Here is a 15,893-nt window from a genome sequence, read left to right as displayed (position 1 = left end):
ATATTAATTCAATGTTTGGTTATTCACAGATTATCTCCATGCCATCTCCATTTAGAATTTAATACTTGTCTCAGTTATACACTATATTTTAGTTCCAGGTGCTCTAAAGCAACAGAGATGTTAATTATGAATGCAGAAGGCATAGTTCAGAAAGAAACAATGGCAGCCAAAATTAACTGTATCATTGCTGCTCTAAAGGGGTTTTTTTTACCTGTTCTTTTTTCTGAGATCAGGCAAATTAATGGAATTTCCAACAGCGTACCTAATAATGATCACAATACCATTTATATTGGCCAGAGAATGATTCTTACCCAGATAGGATTCTTGGATATTTAGTTGTAAACCCTAAAGAAAGCATATCAGAATAACGGCCAATTTTAAATATAAGGTCTAGGCCATATTGCTAGAGGAACTTCTGGAAATAGAGCTGCAGTTGCTATTGAAATTCAAATCAGTTTAATTCACCATTATTTCCTGAGTGCCTATATGTGCTAGGTACTAGGGTTACAAAGATGGCCAGAATCTAACCACAGCCTTCGATGACTTCTAATGGGATGCCACAGTCTATGGCACCATGGAGAACAGAGCCATTCTTTCTTCTAGCTGGCATCAGAGACTCTGGGATTGGGACTTGAACTGTTTGTAGGATATGCTCAGCTTCAAAACAATGCCACCACCACCACAGCTGTGAGAGAAGAGACTTCTAGGTCAAAGGTCTGCTGGTGGGCACAGGCCTAGAAGATGGATGTTCCATCATGTGGCAGTGGAATGACTGCACACAGCAGGGTGAAACAGCAAGGGCTGCTGAGAGGCAGAAAGCAAAGGGTCTAAGTGGCAAGTGAAGTACTAGGAGATATCTCTGTATTAAATGGACAGTCACTGAAGGTGCTGAGCAGAAAATTGCAATGATTATATTATAATCATTGAAAAGGATGGATTGAAAGAGAGAGAAACCAGAGGCAGTCAAAGTCTTAAAGTCCGGTCCTGAGATGATGAAGGTCACATTAATCCATGGTGGTAGGAAAGGAAAAGAAAGGTTAAATTCAAGAGCCATGTGGAAGGGACCACAAACAGTCCTTGATTACCAATTGGTTGGAACGTAGGTGCAGAAAGAGAAGAGGCAATGGGAAATTTATATTTCTATCTCAGGTGTCTGCACTGATGGTGATGATGGTAAATATTAACGCAGTGGTTATAGCTGGAAGATAAGCTGGTTTTTTTGTTTGCTTCAGATGGGCTTGTAGATAGAGTGGGTGGAAGAGGAAGAATAAAAACTATTTGGTTTAAAGAGTTTGAGTTGTAAGTGTTGTCTGAACCACCAAGAAGAAATTTTTTACATATAGTAGTGTTGTAAATATGGGTCTAAAGTTAAGAGAAATTGGGGTTGGAATAAAAATGGCATTAATCTACAGTATTCAAACTGTATTTGTATAATAGTTGCAGCATTAAGATAAGATGAAATTACTAAGGTGATGGTTAGTATGGTGGTTTGGAAAGGCCTCAAGGTTGTTATTTTGGTATAGTGCCCATCAGAATAAATGGTACATAGTATTTAACATATTTGTTGAGAGCTGATTCTGTTCCAGAGTCTCATTTCTTTGTCCTCAGGCACTATATAATCTCTTGGTCACTCTATCTTGACAATGGAACTGGAATACAATAGATTTGAAAGTCAAATCAAAGTTGTAAGGCAGCTTGGTAGAAATATGGGATTAGTTTTCAAAAGAGTCTCCTTTAGCCAACCAGGTGCCTTAGAAGGTTGGCCCGGGCACTCTTCTCATCCTAACCCATCTAATAGAAACAGAGCAAAGTAAAGAAATCCTAAGATAGTATTCAGATACCTTGCCTTGTTTTCTTTCCAAAAGACTTCCTTTCCCATGTAGACCTTAGACGTTTTCTGATTGATATGACTTTTTCTCTACAAGGCCTGTTGACAACTTAGCCTGCCAAGGACCCATCAAGTAGGGCAGTCAGATGTTTATGATCTGGTCCTGAGCAGCAGCATCACCCAGATTCCCAGTGTGAGTCAGAGTCCCTCATGACTGTTCCAGGTCACAACATGTTTGTGTTTCCTTAAGGACTTCAAGTACTTGCAAAATGGTCTGTCATAGCCACCTCCAGAAAGAAGGTTGCTCATCTTTGAGTCCCCAGGTAGATGAAAACAGCAGGGAGAAATGGTAAATCAATGCACAAAATCATATACCTTTGCATATACATTTATTATCAGCTATAACTTTTTATTTATTTTCCATGCATCACCTCATTACCTATCTAACTGCCCCCATCCTAGTACATTCTGGACCAACTTCTCTGTTTTAAGCAGTCAGGCCTGTTCGTGGTCCACAGCACATAGAGTTCTGTGTTTAGGGCTTCCTGCTGACATCTTTCCCCCACTTAAAGTGCCTCTATCCTTTTCTTCTACCTTTTCATTCCTAATAGTGAAAACTCAGGTCATCTAAAATTCCTCAATGTTTACATAAATAGTAGCTATAAGTTTTATCTCTACATAGTATATACTGGGGTGTAATTTCTCAGGTTCTATTTACACAGATGCTAATCTTTCAAGAGCAGTATCTTATAGACTAGCCCTAGCATCACCTAGAGAGATGGTTGAGTTAAATGGACTATTCAACTAAAGTCAATTTGAAGTTTCTTAAATGATGAGTATAATAACAATAGTAACTATCATTAATTAAGTGTCTACTATGCCAGACTAATGGAGACAGGCATGCCAACCCACTCCAGTATTCTTGCCTGGAGAATCCCATGGACAGAGGAGCATGTCAGGCTACAATCCATAGGGTCACAAAGAGTCAAACACAACTGAAGCGACTTAGCACACACGCATCTGTGCCACACACACATGCCAGACTAAGTATTTTGCTGTGTTATTACATTTGATTGAGTGAGAAGATACCTTCCTCATTCTACAGATGAGAAAATGGAAGCTTAGAGACGTTAATTTGCCTGCGATCACATGATTAGTAAAGATCAGAACCTGGATTCAAACCCATGTCTTTGAGACTCTGCCATTCATAATCTTACCAAAACACCATATTTTTAGTGTTCGTTTTTTAAAGAACAGAAATAGTTTCTGTATTTTCTTGATCTCTTTCCATTCCTCCTAGTATAGCGCTGTGTGCTGAATGCTGTAATTAAATGGGCTATTTTTAGTTACAGGAACACACAGATGCTCAATTTTCCTGTGTGGATTGAGTGCTTTTGGTAAAGATAAACAGAGAAGTAAGGATTTGCCGAGGGTATCTCCCAGCAAGTGTGAAGCTAGACCAATGGAGAACTGGAAAAATTGTTTCATTGTATACCCATTTCTTTCAAAGAGGCTTACTTAGAGACCTATGGATACTCTTTCCCTTTGAGAACAAAGCTTGCTAATGTTTGGATAGAAGAACCTTTTTTAGAAATTAGTTTCTTCATTAATTCCACAAATATTTATTGAGTGCTTATTATATGTCAAGAAGTTTTCATGGCACTAGGGCAAAGAAAAGAGATAAAGTTTCTCCTAATTGGGCTTATTTCCTAATAGTTCCTTATATTAAGTTCTAGGGATATGCTGATAAATCTCATGGGGCTCATCTTTTCTTAATGCTTATTCTACGGTTTTGAGTCTTCTCCATTTTTAAGATTGTACTTGAATTAAGAAGTAGGTATATGTCAGTATTTCCCAAATTTATTTATAGTGAACATTGATTAATTATTTCTACAGCATTTATAGTGTTTGATTTCAGCCTTGGAATTCTAGGGAAGCTGACACTATCTATGGCTCCAAAGAAGAAGTTGTAATCTGGATTAAGCTGATCAGTATATATTATCCCTTCCATAATGACTGGCTTGGTAAATAGCTTATAACCTGAGAGGGTCCAATAAGAGCAAATCTCAGAACTTCTGTGGGTAGGGGGCGTTTAAGAACACTTAGTCTCTCACATGCTCTGGAGAGTGTGATTTGTAAGTATGAAGGCTGGATCTGCTGCAGTCATTTTGCAGAGAAGAGAAAAAACCTAATACACAGATATAAACAGAGCTCAGAAATGGAGCTGGATGGAGGTCTGATCAAATTGTACTGTGTCTGTCCCACCTCTAGACTTTAATCATCAGTGAAGTCAACAAATGTCTACTTACTGAGACAGTTTAAATTCAGTTTCGTTAATTACAACTTAAAGCGTAACAATTGACACCAAACAACAATGACAGGAAGAAAGGAAGAAAAAGAAAAAGAAAAAACACTTACCTTCCCTTTTTGTTTTTTCTAGAAGCGTTTCACAGGACTACATATTCTCCAAGTGAATTCACATTGGGAAATGCTGATTTTGACAATTGGTGGCTATTACCCAATGTCCTAGATAGGAGAAAATATGCGTCCCTTTGATCAAGATCTTTCCAAGTTTTAAGAAATATCTTTATAGCCACTGTTCTGTAATGTAAGTGCAAAGAGGTGTTCTTAAAAGCTAGTCTTAAAAAAATGGCATGTAGTTTAAATTTTTAACACAATTTTTCAGTGAGTGATTAAAACATCTTTGAAATATTGCATGAATGCATGCTCAGTCACTCAACCATGTCTGACTCTTTGAGGCCCTGTGGACTGCAGCCTGCCAGGCACCTCTGTCCATGGGATTTTCCAAGCAAGAATCCTGGAGTGGGTTGCCATTTCCTACTCCAAGGGATCTTCCCAACCCAGAGATCAAGCCCATGTCTCCTGTGTCTCCTGCATTGGCAGGCAGATTTTTTTTTTTTTACCACTGCACCACCTTTGAAATATTAGCTAAGGAAAAAAAAAAGAAAAAAAAAAAAAACAGAGGATACTATAATTATGATGAAAGAAATAATATATCTCAGGGGAAAGAAAATATAGAAAAGTTGGAAGAAAATAAAGGTAAAGATAAAAATCAATTTTCTGCAAAGGGAAGTTTTAACCCTAACCTAAAAGAGAAAGTACGCAGTAAAATTTCCAAGGTTGTATAATTTTAATGTCATAGGAAAAATATAAAGATAATAGTTAATAAATCATAAGATCTCTTGAGTAGACAGAAAAATGAAAAGAAGGCTCAATATAGATAAATATAATTCCAATTATATTAGTAAATTTGTTTCCATGTTACTTTAATTATGATACAGAAACAAAAAGGGGATTAAGGATCATAGGACTGTTCCTTAATATTATAAACCTAATCTGACTCAATTAAATTAAATTGAACAGCTCTTCTCAACATAACCATCAAAATGTTGTTTTAGATCATTTTAGGAATCAAAACAGAAAGCAATATCTGACTCTGGCAGTGGCATTTTCAAAATGACATTTGATGTGTATGTGATGGTAGATCCTGAGCTACCCAAAGTTTGTAAACTCATTTCAGTAACCTGAAAAAAGTCTCTATTAGTGGGCACTAGTTATATACTTACATGTAGAATACATCATGAGAAATGCTGGGCTGGAAGAAGCACAAGCTGGAATCAAGATTGCCAGGAGAAATACCAGTAACCTCAGATATGCAGATGACACCACCCTTATGGCAGAAAGTGAAGAGGAACTAAAAAACCTCTTGATGAAAGTGAAAGAGAAGAGTGAAAAAGTTGGCTTAAAGCTCAACATTCAGAAAACGAAGATCATCGCATCTGGTCCCATCACTTCATGGGAAATAGATGGGGAAACAGTGGAAACAGTGGCTGACTTTATTTCGGGGGGCTCCAAAATCACTGCAGATGGTGATTGCAGCCATGAAATTAAAAGATGCTTACTCCTTGGAAGGAAAATTATGACCAACCTAGATAGCATATTCAAAAGCAGAGACATTACTTTGCCAACAAAGGTCCGTCTAGTCAAGGCTATGGTGTTTCCAGTAGTCATGTATGGATGTGAGAGTTGGACTGTGAAGAAGGCTGAGCACCGAAGAATTGATGCTTTTGAACTGTGGTGTTGCAGAAGACTCTTGAGAGTCCCTTGGACTACAAGGAGATCCAACCAGTCCATTCTAAAGGAGATTGGTCCTGGGTGTTCTTTGGAAGGAATGATGCTAAAGCTGAAATCCCAGTACTTTGGCCACCTCATGCGAAGAGTTGACTCATTGGAAAAGACTCTGATGCTAGCAGGGATTGGGGGCAGGAGTAGAAGGGGACGACAGAGGATGAGATGGCTGGATGACATCACTGACTCGATGGACGTTAGTCTGAGTGAACTCTGGGAGTTGGTGATGGACAGGGAGGCCTGGCATGCTGCAGTTCATGGGGTCACAAAGAGTTGGACACAACTGAGCAACTGAACTGAACTGAATTATACAATTAACATGTTGGAGACATTATATTCAGGGTTTGATTGGTATCACTCATAGTTGATCTGAGATGATCATTTAAAGCGCTTTTGATTTTGGACTCATTTGCCAAGTTGCATCATTCGTAAAACATCTCAAATCAGGCATGACAGGATAGAACCGCATGCTGGTGCTATGGAGTGTAGCTGGGTCTGAATGGACCTGATTTGGTCAACAGTCATGCTTTCATCATGAATGATCAGCTGCTCTATGATACTAACAAGAATGATCACCCGCTTGTGTGACATGCCCTTAAACAGATCCTCATAGTTGGTGGTGGGTGGCAGGAGGGCTGCTCTGGGAATGAAGTTACAGTAATCTGACAGAGGGAGGGCGGAGCGGGACTCTGAGCCAACGTGAAATCACTTCTAAGGTGAGTGGGAGCTACAACAGCCCAGCAAGGACTTCGGGAGGAAGCATCTCCCTAAACAAACTGCTCACACGCTAATCACTATGCTAATCCACAGCAAAGCAGTTTGTCCATTCCTTAGATGATACATACATTACCACCTCAGTGAGCCTCTTATAGATAATGTAAGCTGTTGGGTTAAATCTCAGAAAACAATTAAGTCAAGTTGACTGTTCTTTTCAGTTCAGCCATTGAATTTTTAGTTGCCAGGCAACTGTGTAGGTCTGAAGGGATGACTACTGAAAAACCCCTTCACAGTCCCACAGTGTGGCTTTGCTCAGAATGTCGAGGAGGGAGAAAGACAGGATGAGAAAAATGGTTGTGGTATCTTCTTATATTTCTGTAGGGCTTTGCAGATGCTCAGAACATGATCCAACATGGTGAATTATTTCTGCAGGAGCAGCTAGGAAGGAGTATTGTCTTCATTCTCTAGATAAGGGTATTGAAGGAAGATGATTTAGAGTAGGCTGATTACAATGCAGCATGCAAATACATGTCTATTACTCTTTATTCTAGTATTCTCTCCATACTGATTAAAATGGCATCATCATCATTAGTCATAACAACTAGCACTTATTGAGTACTTATCATTCTTTACAGGTATTATCTCATTTAACCCTCCCAACAGCTCTGTGCAATAAGCATTATAAATAGCTCTGCTACATAGATAAGGGTAACAAGTATTGAGTCAACCTCAGTTTCCTGTTTCTTAAGTATCATCCTGGGATTGCTAAGTGTTTGGGGAGGTAAAGAATTTTTTTTTTTTAATAACCACTCAGCAGTTCCTCATTATGTTGCGTAAAAATAGCCTCGTTTTCTCTCTAAGTTTCTATTTTTTTCCTTCCTTGTGGTGGAAACTTACCCTCAGAATCAAAAAGAGTCTTAGGTCTTCATTGTATCTCAGCCTTTTAGGAGCCAGCTGAACTTGAGTCTCTCATTTAACTTCAGCTTCCTCTGAAATGTATAGAATGGAAATAACATCCCTCTGTTTTTACTTCACTGGAGTGTTGTGATGGTCAGATGAGACATTCTAAGTGAAAATGTTTATGACATGATAAGCACTATGTAAACATTGGTATAAATATTTATTCTACTTATAAATTGTCTTTTTTCTTTGCCTCATTTTCCCTTATTTTTCTGAAGAAGAACATTGCATTCTTCTATATGTTCATATCCAAATGTCTTCTGAACAGGGCAATTAACTGTAACACAAAAGATAATAGAAAGATTCCTGGAAAAGTTCACTTAGAACTATCGTGTTCTTCCAGATCTAAGTTTTCCCAATGCTAATGGGTACCTTTAATTTTCAGAGCCTCCAGATTATCTCACAGCGAGTTACATCTTCAAAGGACACTTTGGTGGTCTTTAAGTACATCAAGTGCAGAGTTACTAGATGATTTCCCCAAACCTAAAATTATTCATGCATCTTCTTAGGTGCTTAGCATCACTAAGAGCAACATAATGTGTTGGGTATTGAAGCCCTGAAGTTCATTTACTTGAGAGAATTTGTTCTTTACAATTTTAGTCCTACATAAAAGTAACTCAGGTTTTACGAAGAGGCTGAATCATAGTAGGCAATGAAAATAGAAAAGAAAGAAATTTCAAAAGTATGAATATAAAAAGCAGGTATTCAAAAAGAAAATAATGAGGAAAATATAATAAGAAAACAGCAGATGTGATTAAAAGCACAGTATTGCAAGACTATCTTGTATGTGTTGGGGGTTCAGTGAGCAGTGGCAAGAGAAAGGCCAGAAGCAAGTTCTCTCCTAAGTTCCCATGTGAAGTTGGGTGTTCTCTAAACTCAATCATGTGAGAAGTCCAGTATGATTAGAACCATTAAGTCCCAACTCTTCCCTGTATCATGCTCAAAGAAGCGGAGAAACATCTCGACATTGGTGAGTAGGAAGGCCATTGGTTCCCAGTGAGCGTTCCCAAAAGGTAGAAAATAGATTTCACCACACCCAATTCAAGAGCAAAGATTGGTTATGTCCCTCAACCTTGAAGGTGAAACCCAATATTGCAAAAGTTATGTATTGAGTGTCTATCTAGGGGGGTTTCCCAGGTGGCACTCGTGGTAAAGAACCTGCCTGCCAATGCAGGAGATGAAGGAGATGTGGGTTCAATCCTTGGTCGGGAAGATCCCCTGGCGTGGGGCATGGCAGCCCACTCCAGTATTCTTGCCTGGAGAATCCCAAGGACAGAGGAGCCTGGTGGGCTACTGTCCATAGGGTCGCAAAGAGTCAGACACAACTGAAGCAACTTAGCACACACGTAAGTATGGCACTATGGCAATGTACAGGAGCGAAAAACAAAACAACCTAACTACAAAAGATACCAAGCAAATGTTTACACATGGACACACATACACAAATTTCCCCAAAACTACAAATTAATAGTTTCATCAGTCCATTGAATCTGTTTTTCTTTGTCTTTTTACTGTTGCTACGAAGGTCAAGAAGGAAATGTTAGTCCCCTTATCTTCTGACTTGGCTGTAATAATCATGTATCGCAGCATAACAGATTACCCCAAAACTCAGTGGCTTAAGACAATAGTTAAGGTTAAGGTGAAGTTGCTCAGTCGTGTCCGACTCTTTGCGACCCCATGGACTTCTCCGTCCATGGGATTCTCCAGGCAAGAGTACTGGAGTGGATTGCCATTTCCTTCTCCAGGGGATCTTCCCGACCCAGGGATCGAACCCGGGTCTCCTGCATTGGAGGCAGACGCTTAAGACAATAGTAGACATTTGTTATTTTGACAGTTTCCATGGACTAGGGATTGGTGGTCTGGCATAGGATCTCTCATAATGTTGCAGTCAGCATGTTAGCTGGGGCTGCAGTCATCTGAGGGCTTGAGAAGGGTTGTTTTCAGGATGGCTCACTCACAGGAGTGGCAGGAGGCCTCAGTTCCTCTCTTCGTGAGCCTCCCTGTAGGGTTGTTTGAGTGTCCTCCTGACATGGCAACTGGCTTCCCCCAGAATGAGTGACTTAAGACAATGAATTGTATATTGCCATGTCTTCTATAACCTAGTGAGGGAGGGGTCTACAGAAAGGTGTGAATACCAGAGGATGAGGCTCATTTGGGATTATCTTGGACATTGACTACCACACTGGTCAAATCACACTATGTCTGGTCTGAACCCCAAATAACAAGATGGCTGTTTACCGAACAAAGCTGATAGTCAGATATAGCCTTTGAAAAAAGTCAGAAAACTTGAAACTCCCTTCTTGGAGGAAAAATTAAGTAAATGGGCATGTTTAGCTTAAAGAAAAAAGATATTTTTCACTTACTTGAAGGACTGTTACATAGAAGAAAAACTAACTTGATTTCTATCTCTCCAGAGATTGCAAAGAGAATTAATAGAGGAAGATACAGTGAATGACTCTTGAATTCCAGGCAATAACAAAGGGCTTGGAATAAAAAAATAAAGCCAAGACATAGTCCCAGACCATAAAGAATCCAGTCTTTCAGAACTGTGGAAAATATAATAAAGCATTTTTGCATATGTGCAGTACATTACAGATATTTAATATAACTATCAAAGATGTTCAGTAGAGCAGGACACACCACATGATGTAGGCTGAAGCATGGTTTTGGAGGTTAGTGTGCACAAGATGACTTCTGGACTTCATTCTGGTTTTATGAGCCTATGATTTTAGGAATAGACTCTAGACCTTTGTGGATTTAAAAGATGGCAATAAGGAAAACCCAGTACAACTTACATGTCATATTTATAGCATTGGTTTAAATCAGGTGAGCAGCTATAGATAATTATTCTAGTGTAATCTAGGAGATTGGCTTAAAGTTGGCTTAAAGCTCAACATTCAAAACAAAGATCACTGCATCCAGTCCCATTACTTCATGGCAAATAGATGGAGAAACAGTGGAAACAGTGTCAGACTTTCTTTTTTGGGGCTCCAAAATCACTGCAGATGGTGACTGCAGCCATGAAATTAAAAAGACGCTTACTCCTTGGAAGAAAAGCTATGACCAACTTAGACAGCATATTAAAAAGCAGAGACATTACTTGGCCAAAAAAGGTCCATCTAGTTAAGGCTATGGTTTTTCCCGTAGTCATATACTGATGTGAGAGTTGGACTATAAGGAAAGCTGAGCACCAAAGAATTGATGCTTTTGAACTGTGGTGTTGGAGAAGACTCCCGAGAGTCCCTTGGACTGCAAGGAGATCCAACCAGTCCATCCTAAAGGAGATCAGTCCTGAATATTCATTGGAAGAACTGATGTTGAAGCTGAAACTCCAATACTTTGGCCACCTGATTCGAAGAGCTGACTCATTTGAAAAGACCCTGATGCTGGGAAAGATTGAGGGCAGGAGGAGAAGGGGACAACAGAGGATGAGATGGTTGGATGGCATCACTGACTCAATGGACATGAGTTTGAGTAATCTCCAGGAATTGGTGATGGACAGGGAGGCCTGGCGTGCTGCAGTCCATGGAATCACAAAGAGTCAGACATGACTGAGCGACTGAACTGAATCTAGGAGAATCCATATGGATTTTATAGATTTGTTATAAAAATATTTGGAGACCAGACATTGAACTAAATATGTATATACAGTGTGAAATGATCAAAGAAAAAATGAGAACGAGTTCTTCATGTAGTCCCTAATATTTATAGAGCACTCACTGTGTACTACACACTGTTGTAGGTATTGGGAAAATGAAAGTGATCTGAATATTTCTCTGCTGGTGTTTAAGACGGGAGAGCTTACTGGTAAGATCATGGAGTGAGAAGACATGCTGTTTAGGCTCAAATCTTGGTTCTACCGTTTCCTAGCTGTATGACTTTGGGCCAAGATACTTTAATTTCCTTTTGCTTTAGTCTGCATATATATGTGTAAAATAGGAATGAAAGTGGTACCTGTGTTAATGGGATGTTTGTGAGGCCAAATGGGTTGATATACCCAAAGGGCTTAGAACAGTGTCTGGGATACTATGTATGCTATATAAGCATGTTTCTTTTCCCAAATAGAGTAGATTCTGCCCTTAGGAAGCCCCTAGTCTAGTTTATATCACCTTCTTTCCCCCTTCCTCAGTCACCACAGTTATTCAGATGACTGTAGAAGCAAAAAAAGATAACTGTTCCTCCCCAAAGGCCTTTCACGTGCTTGTATTACACATGACCTTTCCCTAGGTGCTGGAGTACAGCGCTATTTTTCATTAGTTATACTCTGAGCACCACAAACTTGAGGAATTGAGACACAATGTGCCAATTCTATGTTAAAAAAATTTTTTTTTTACAATGATCAATGTGGGTTGAAAGAATTAATTTCTTTTTTGGAATTATGTCTTTGAGTGAAGACATTTTGTTTGGTTTCCTGGAGAACCAAGGAATTTGAATTTCTCCAGATAATCTAAAACTCTCCTGATGCAATGAAAAATTCTTCTTTTTTGAAAAAGTTTTTTTTAAAAATATTTATTTATTTGACTGTGCAGGATCTTAGTTGTGGGATCTTTAATCTTTGTCTTGACCTGTGGGATCTTTAGTTGCAGCATGTTTAGTTTAGACATGCAAGATCTAGTTTTCCCTGAGCAGAGATTGAAGCCTGGGCCCCAGCTTTGAGAGATCCAAGTCTTAGCCACTGGACCACCAGGGAAGTCCCTAAAATTCTTCTTACCTGAGTACTCATGGCTGACACCAAATATTTTTTGTCTTAAGGCCATGTTCCCTAATACAACATCTATCCTATCCAAATATCTAAATAAATTAGGCTCAAGAACATACAAAATCAAACGTTATGATTGATATTATTTTTCCTATCACTCTTGTTATATAGTAATAGAGACAGAGTAATAAGAAGAAAAATAGCTAACATCTTCTGTGTAATTATCAGGATCTGGGCACTATATTCTCGGAGAAGGCAATGGCAACCCACTCCAGTACTCTTGCCTGGCAAATCCCATGGACAGAGGAGCCTGGTAGGCTGCAGTCCATGGTGTCGCTAGGAGCTGGACACGACTGAGTGACTTCACTTTCACTTTTCACTTTCCTGCATTGGAGAAGGAAATGGCAACCCACTCCAGTGTTTTTGCTTGGAGAATCCCAGGGACAGGGAAGCCTAGTGGGCTGCCGTCTCTGGGGCTGCACAGAGTTGGACATGACTGAAGTGACTTAGCAGCAGCAGCAGACACTATATTCTAGATCCCACTCCATTTGCCTTTTTCGGAGTTCATGTGCTAGGTATGATTCCTCCTTTAGCTAATTTCTTAGGTTGGCCATTCCTATAATACAAGTGTGGTGTAAATTTAGACATAGCAGTAAAGCGCAGTGCAGCCTGAGGCTTTGATTTTTCACCAAAGATCTTCATTTCCCCAACCCAGAATTCCAGTAGAAAAATCTGCATTGCTTCCTTGTCCCATGGACAGAGTTTTTCTGGTCTCTCTCTCCTGCAGCCTTTCCGGGTTGGATGTCGTCATCCTGCTTTGATCTTCACAGGGTCAACTCTCCTATCCACAGCATGTTAAAACTCCTACCTTTAGCAGCTGGGACATATTTCTGGTCCAGTAATTCCCCCATCCCTTCCCCTCCTAGCCCCATAGTGTATTCTATGAGTCTATTACTCAAGCTTTAAGCTTCATCTTTGCTTCTGGCACTAAGAAGTTTCTCTGATCCTTTGATTTCAGTATTTGCTGTACTAACTTTTAAAAATTAGGCTTTATTTTTTAAGAGCTCTTTTAGACTATAAGGGAAATTGAGAATATAATACAAAATGTTCCCTATACTCCTGCATGCAGTTTTTCTTTAGTATTAACATCTTACAGTATGTTTGCTAAAAATTATGAAGCAACATTGATACATTATAATTAACTAAAGTTTATAGTTTATTCAGATCTTCCTAGTTTTTACCTAATTTCCTTTTCCTGTCCCAGAACCCCATCCAGGATGCCATATTACATTTATTTTTCATGTCTCCATAGACTCCCCTTGGCTCTGACAGTTTCTCAAACTTTCCTTGTTTTTGATGACCTTGGCAGTCTCAGGAGTACTGTTCGGGTATTTCGTAGGATGTCTCGCTATTGGAATTTGTCCAGTGTTTTTCTTTGATTAGAATGGGGTTATGGATTTGGGGGAGAAAGATCGGAAAGGTTCAGTGCTATTTTCATCATATCATAAGAAGGCACATACTATCAAAGTGATTTATGGTCAACATGATGTTGACCTTGAGTAGCTGGTTTAAACAGTGTTTGTCAGTGTCACTGCAGATGGTGACTGCAGCCATGAAATTAAAAGATGCTTCCTCCTTGGAAGAAAAGTTATGAGCAACCTAGATAGCATATTCAAAAGCAGAGACATTACTTTGCCAACTAAGGTCCGTCTAGTCAAGGCTATGGTTTTTCCAGTAGTCATGTATGGATGTGAGAGTTGAACTGTGAAGAAGGCTGAGCGCCGAAGAATTGATGCTTTTGAACTGTGGTGTTGGAGAAGACTCTTGAGAGTCCCTTGGACTGCAAGGAGATCCAACCAGTCCATTCTAAAGGAGATCAACCCGGGGATTTTTTTGAAAGGAATGATGCTAAAGCTGAAACTCCAGTACTTTGGCCACCTCATGCGAAGAGTTGACTCATTGGAGAAGACTTTGATGCTGGGAGGGATTGAGGGCAGGAGGAGAAGGGGATGACAGAGGATGAGATGGCTGGATGGCCTCACTGACTCGATGGACGTGAGTCTGAGTGAACTCCGGGAGATGGTGATGGACAGGGAGGCCTGGCGTGCTGCGATTCATGGGGTCGCAAAGAGTCGGGCACGACTGAGCGACTGAACTGAACTGAACTGAACTGTCAGTGTCACTGCCGTAGAGTTAGTCTTCCCCCCCTTTCCTTTGGAAGGAAGTTACTGTGTATGGTCCACAGTCAAGGAGTGGAGAGTTATGCTTCCCTTTATTACCGTTTTTTTTTTTCTTTTAAACAGTTATATGTAACCAAGGGGTTTTGTGTTGGCTCTGTCTGTCAAAATGCTACTTACAGAAATTGAGTCCTTTCTCAGGATTTTCTGTTCTCTTCAATACAGTTGACACTGGTTGCTAGCTTACCTTATTTCTGCAATGTCTCACACAAAAGTTGCTGCTTTCTTCTTTGACTTTTCTCTTTCTTTACTTGAAACACCACAGTCTCTCCGAGTTGCCTTTTACCACTTTGGCTAGGCTCTCTCAATTTCCTTCGTCAGTTCTGCCTCCTCTCCCCATTTCTGCTCACTGAAGTTCCTTCTTCCTACATCCTCTTATCTTCACTCTCTCCCAGCCGCCTCACCTCTTGGCTTCCGAGCCATCAAGGTTACTACTATGGCTAACTTTACCATCTATGAGTTGATGGATCCCATGTATTTATTTTCTACCAAGATTTATCTTTTGAGCCTCTCCCTCAACTCATTCTTTCCCCTTTCCTCTCTCTGTTTTATCTGTCTCTTCATTTATCTACATATACATCTATCCATCTATCTAATATCTCTGTCTATCCATCTATGTTCTACTGGACATCTCCACTGGGTGTCTCTTATTTCACAAACTAAATCCATTATCTTCTCCTACAAACCTGGGAAATTTTAAGTGTAGCTGAACTCAGGGGACTCAGGACATTGTCATTAGGAAAAGTCATGTTTGCATCATCCCTCGGTTCTGCTTTCCTGAGCGCTGGCATCATTCTTAGACTATTTCTACCATAAGAACGACATGGTTCATACTAGATCATAGAAAAAGAGGTCCCCCTCTTCCCAATAGTTCTATGCAACGTCCGGATATTGTGAGGACTTCCCTGGTGGTGCAGTGGATAAGAATCTGCCTGCCAATGCAGGGGACACAGGTTCAATCCCTGGTCTGGGAGGATTCCACATGTTGCAGAGCAACTAAGCCCACACTCCAGAGTCTAAGAGGTGCAAGTACTGAGCCGGCATGTTGCAACTACTGAAGCCCATGCATCTAGGGCCTGTGCTCCACAACGAGAAAAGCCACTTCAGTGAGAAGCCCAGGCACCACAATGAAGAGTAGCCCCCACTCTCCGTAACTAGAGAAAACCCGCGTGCAGCAATGAAGACCGGCACAACCAAAACTAAATAAATTTTTATAAAAAGAAAGAAATGTGAAACCACCCAAGACCACTCAACTAGGTAACGCGAAAATTTGGAAGTTTTCAAATCTAGGAATATTTGCCTT

The sequence above is a fragment of the Budorcas taxicolor genome, chromosome 6 (assembly GCF_023091745.1).
Source record: "Budorcas taxicolor isolate Tak-1 chromosome 6, Takin1.1, whole genome shotgun sequence".
Lineage (NCBI taxonomy): Eukaryota > Metazoa > Chordata > Mammalia > Artiodactyla > Bovidae > Budorcas > Budorcas taxicolor.
This window is presented reverse-complemented; position numbering follows the sequence as displayed.